We start from the raw sequence: 6026 nt of genomic DNA, 5'->3' as shown, positions 1-6026 counted from the left end.
ACACTTTTATGGGTTGTGAAAATCAAAATATGTTATCAACAGTCATTTAAGGACTGTTGCAGTGGTCTACGGGGTTGTCACAGTCAAATACTATTTATTACAGTCTTTCCAAAAGTTGTGGCAGTTGTATAATGTTTGTCCCAACCTTTTAATAGTTGGGACAGTTGAAATTTGTTTGTGTCAACTTTTTAGACGTTGATGCAGTCAAAAAATGTTTGTTACAACGTTTTTAGAGTTGGGACAGTTGTAAAATGTTTGTTAAAACTTTTTAAAGGTTGTTACAGTCATAAAATGTTTATTACAAATTTTAAAAGGTTGCTTCAGTCGTTAAATGTTTTAAACAAACATTTCATAGGTTGTTGCAGTCGACAAATATTTTAGCGTCACTGTAGCAACTCAGTGTATAAAAAAAATTTACGTTTAACCCGGCTCTCAAGATTTGATATAGTTGTGAAATAGCCCATAATTTATACTATTATCATCTATTGTGCGGTTGTTGACTTGTTTTGTTTTTTATTTATTTATTTTGCGATCGTTGTTTGTCTTTTGTCGTTTTCCGTTTATTGCCATAGCATTGTCCGTTCATTTTTGACATGTGCGTTTTACTTTCCTTTAGGTATCTTTACTTTTTATTATATCTATTCAGATTCGTTCATAACTGGTTTTACACACCAGAAGCCTTCGTTTAAAAATGGAGTTTTAATATTATTGCAGAAGATGCTAATGAATTCATTCAAATTTATATCTGAAAAAGTTTTGATAAATTCTGAGGAAAAGAAAATGTACCGTCTGTGTACCTGAAGTAAATTTAAAGAATATGACTAAGTTATCAATATTGTACAGCATAATAAAACATTTTTAATTTGAATTACTCTCCATGAGGAATATTTTCCGATGATAAAAAAAATAATTAATTAAATCTGTCAAGTTTCTTTAAAAACGGAAAACAATTCTTCACCGTGGACGATTTACCCTCTTTATTTTCTTGTCGGCAAACTGGACCTGGAGGTCGGCAAACTATATTTTACACAGGAAACTACAGATGTTAGACCACATGTACAATATAAGCGGAGCTGGAAATTACAATCGGTGAGTAGAAATGAATAATATTTTAAAGCATGTCTATCGAATAATCATGGATCCAAGATTTTGAAGGGAAAATGTGCACATTTGTTCTCCCTACAGACCATGCAGACAGGCTATGAATCGACGATCTATATCACCACACTCGTGCATAGTTGCATGTTCCAAGGCAAAGTTAGGATTTGGGCTTGGAAAAGTTGTGCATCATTGAAATTCATGTTTGACACCATTCCCCCTCCCCCTTTTATCATGTGTATGTCATTTAATCCCTTATTTACTTTGCATACATCACCCCAAGGGTGACAAGGTCAAGGGAATAAAAAAAGGTTACTCTTGATCTTCATCGTCTTACTGTTAAACTCTAACATGTGGGGCATTGGTTAATTTTTGTTGTGCGGGATGACCTTTTACAGGACCTATACATCATGTACATATTGTATGTTAATGTATTGTTAACTCTGGTCTTAAATTTGCATGAAATACTTGTCACTGGACTTCTTATAACCAACAACCAACCAATCTTTACATGTACATATCCATATAATTGTGTTACTAATGCTGGATTACAAGTATTTCCATGATTTCCCTGGTTTTGCTTTATCACCTGATAGTTTTCGTTCTATTAAGAATGCATTGTGACGTCACAATTTCCATTGAAAAAACATGCGTAGTACAAATTAATATGACGGTGTATGAAAACATATGATCTGACCATAAAATTTTATGAAAAGTATTAATTTTAGTGACTTATTTTGAAAGTATGCATTTTCATTCAATTTTTAAATAATTCCCGAATCATGGACAACAAAACATGAATATATTTGATAATATAAGGCATTGAAAGTGAATATGTATTAGCATTGATTAGATGGTTCAAAATAACATTAATCATCAAAATAAAACAATATTATTAAATTAATGTTTCTGAAACCATGCACAGATTCAAAACAGTTGCCATTTAAACACAGTTGATTAAACAAAATGTGCTAATTCAATTAGTAATTCTTTCATCATGTACTTAAAGATTCATATTGAACAAGGGTTGTGGAGGTTGTTGCATCTTTTCTCAAAATGAATAATTACAATGAATAAAATATCTATAAATATGTCATCATGTTAATTGCTACATGTACATGATTTTAAGTTAAAAAGAAATAAAAAACATATTAAAAGAGCAAAGTGAGCATCATAATTATATTCTTTTTAGATTTAACATAGAATATTAAATCACTATAAATTTGTAAATACTTTGAACCTAAACTATATATTTTCATGTGAAATTTTTATATAAATTGTGCCCTCTGGTTAGTCAAAATTCATTTATGCCATAAATGTTATCTAGTAGTAACATTCAAGGGTCTTTTTATTTATTCCACCATTAAAATGATTAAAGGACTTTCTATTCATGAGTCAAATTTGTGTGTTAAATTGTGTTTTGGTTACTTTATTGTTGCCTTACTGTTGGGTTGATGCATCATTGATATATAATTATATCCCACATCTCCTTTCATCATGTGCATTCACATCTGACTGCAGATTTTTTGCCTTTTCTACATAATTATTTTATGTTTAACATTCAATATGTGGGGAAAACATAACAAAAATATCTATCTGTAAGCATATTTTTTTTTTATCTAAACATGGTATAAACTTTTTTAAAGTATTTTATGAAGCTCAAAATATTTTTATAGATATTGTAGTATCAAGTAAGTTGTCATAAAATTTACTGTGTTAACTGCATTGTATGTCCAATAATTTAGTTTAAAAATACCTTTTATTCAAATTCAAAATAAATAATTAAAATTTATGTATTTACTGAACATGAATTCATGACCATGCAAATGTGACATTAAAATAGGTAATAATCAGGATGTTAACACTGGATAGGTAATAATCAGGAATTCTTATATACATGTTATAGCTAATATACAGATTAAGACACACAATAGTTTATTGCCTTGGGGAGGAATTTTAAACTGTCATGGGTATATATTGAAGATGATTTTATAATGATGTTCACAAATTATAATTGTCCTCTTCAAAATTTTGATAAATATTTCAAAATAAATTGTAATTTAAGAAAAATATGAATCAGCAGGATATAATATTATTTTGGATACAAAAAATGCATATTCTAAAAGTTATCTGAGTATTGATTTATCAAAATAAAATTGGGTAAATAACTAAAATAAAATAAAGAAAGTGTTGTCTGAGCTGCAAAGCATTATTTAATACAAGCTGTAATAAGGAAAAAGTATACAGGGTAACACAAAAGATGTAAAATTAAACTCAAGGATTAAAAACATTAACCAGTCAGGGGACTTTTTGAAATAAGTGATTTTTAAGTCACTTATTTAAGTAGCAAATTGGAAGTTTTGTCACAAATTGTGATTTTGTAGTTTTACCAAAATTTTAAACACGTAGGTTTACATAATATCTTTTCATTAGTAAAATTGAAAAAAAATGAACTTTTTGCTTCTTTTAAGCAGCACGGTTTATGCCTTTGATGCAATCATTTAGCTGCAAATTCTATTTTAGTTGAAAAAATGCTATAAAAATGGCTTTACATAATGAACTGATACTTTCTTAACAGATTTTTCTCAGCAGTGCCACTGTGGGAGTATTTGCCCTGTAAAATTCAAGGTTTCATCTTATAGATTATGTAAAAAAATTCTACTGTTCACGATAAAAATTTCACTGTTCGGGGTGTTGAAATTAGTGGGGGTTATTAAAATAATGATACTTATTAAAAGAAATGATTTTTTGGAAGGAAATTGAGGTATGATACTTAAACAAGTGATTTTTATGTCATTATCCTAGATTTAGTACAAGGTCATCACCTGACATGACCGGGTCATCCTATCAACACAGATGTTGGTTTTGATAAATTTAGCAACATAATTAGCCCCTGGATCAATAGTATTCTATATTTAAAGCTACAATAAAATTAAATCACTTAGGCTAGTGATTAATTTGTACTACATGTACTTAAATAGGTGATTATTAAAGAAAAACAACTCTTACTTCCAACCTTTATGGTCATAATGTTACTTGAATCAGTGATTTAGAAAAGAGCTCATTTAAGTAAGTCCCCTGACTGTTAACAGCCTTGGAACAGTATATATATCATCCTGATTAACCTTAGGACAAAGATTCTACATTTACATCACAAAGGTTTATTCATTATATGCACTTGACAAAGGGAAAGTCAATAGCATCTATATAGTAACAGTGCATTTATTTATTTAATTATTTTTTTCATTCTTTTAACTTTTCTCTGTAGTATCAATTTATTTCATATTAACATGAACAAAAGCAATAACCTGTTGTGTTTTAGAGAGGAATAACTATGTCCATGATGTCTGACTTTAAAGAATTGATGAAATAAAGTATGGTGTGAGCCTCAATAAGACAGTAACCCTTCAATGAAAGTACACAGTCACACATAAAAAATCATTAATGTAGAAAAAAGACCATACATAGAATTTAGACCCACTAAAAAGATTTATTCTTCTTGTTTAAAATTGGGACTTAAAAATATAATTGTATAAGTCCTAGAAATTTTTTCGTCAATCAAATGAGGATTGCTAGTTTTCATCTAGGTAGATACAGTTATTGAAATTGACTTTTTTCTAAGTACCGTACAATGTATATAGTATTATGTTAGCTAAAATTTTACTGTACTTTAGTCTCAATGTATATTTTTTTTTGTAGATTCATATTGGCTTGAGCATGATTCCCACTTAGAATATGAAGCCTGCTACATGTGCACTTTGATGCATAGGAAATATAGATGTCACTGAGTCACTCTTATAGCTTCAAATTGTGAAACAGTGGATTAATTCATTATTTTGTGCTAGTTATTTATTGTTTTTGGAAATAATGAATAGCACTTGCAGCATTATTCCATGATGATGATGACTTGTGATGTTAGGATTAAATTGGACAAGAAAAAAAATTGTGCATTGTACATTTAGGAACTTACAAATTGTATTAAAGGAGGACCACAGTACTGGATGACTAAATAACTTGGATAATCATGATAATTATTCATTTGGTATATCAATAATGAATTTGGAATAACAAGATTTCATAGTTTCAGTGCATATTAATAGTGCAATCATACATTGTATCTGAATTCCATGAATACTTTGGATAATTATTCATTTGAAATAGCCATTTGGAATAATGAAAATTCCTAGTTTCAGTGAATATTAATAATAAAAGTGCATAATATCTGAATTCATGAATACTTTAGTGGATACTCAGTCATTTTAATATAATAACAATTTGGATATAATGTGAATTTCTAGTTTCAGTGAAATTTACAACACAGTGCATGTATAAATCGCATCCGAAGTTTATGTTGGCATTGCAATTGTTAACTACCACCAGGGTGTGTAAAAAGACCTTAACCACCCATGAGGGTCTCTCGTAGTCGGTCACAGTTGTTAAGTGTCAAATGACTGCTTGCTGTACTTAAAGTCTGAATTAGAATTAAATATAAATCTAAATTAGTGCCCAAGCATATTAAACAAATAAACCATGTACTTCAAAGTATAATTTTATAGTCCCGCCTACAACAAAAGTTGATGTATGCAAGAAATAGGTATTACAATCTGACAGCGGCTACAGCCAGTCAGGGGTACTACCATTTTTTTTTTTTTTATTTTTATTTACTTGAAGAAGTAATATTAATATACTTATATAAGTAAATTTGTAGGATACTTATACAAGTGTATTTTATTTACTTGTATAGGTAAAAAAAAAAATTGCCTTAGTTATGTCCCTTAGACATTCAGTTTTTTTACTTATATAAGTGAAAAAGTCATCCTATCTTCTTTTCTTGAATTCTTAGGACTTCTTTGCTCTAATAGAATTTTAAATTGTCTGTCTTTTGCAGATGTCTTAACTAATCATTTAAGTGTAATTTCATGAACAAT

General features: G+C 29.1%; 1 long non-coding RNA gene across 1 annotated transcript; it reads left to right on the top strand.

Annotated features, from left to right (window-relative positions):
* Positions 1-802: 802 nt before the first annotated feature.
* LOC127723015 (uncharacterized) lies at positions 803-5633 on the top strand. Its single transcript, XR_007991794.1, has 2 exons — positions 803-1089; positions 4798-5633. It is a non-coding gene; the product is annotated as an uncharacterized LOC127723015 (long non-coding RNA).
* The last annotated feature ends 393 nt before the right edge of the window (positions 5634-6026 follow it).

This window comes from Mytilus californianus, unplaced genomic scaffold (assembly GCF_021869535.1).
Source record: "Mytilus californianus isolate M0D057914Y unplaced genomic scaffold, xbMytCali1.0.p SCAF_13, whole genome shotgun sequence".
Taxonomy (NCBI): Eukaryota; Metazoa; Mollusca; class Bivalvia; order Mytilida; family Mytilidae; genus Mytilus; species Mytilus californianus.
The sequence above is the reverse complement of the archived record's forward strand: the minus strand, read 5'-3'. Positions and strand labels throughout refer to the sequence as shown.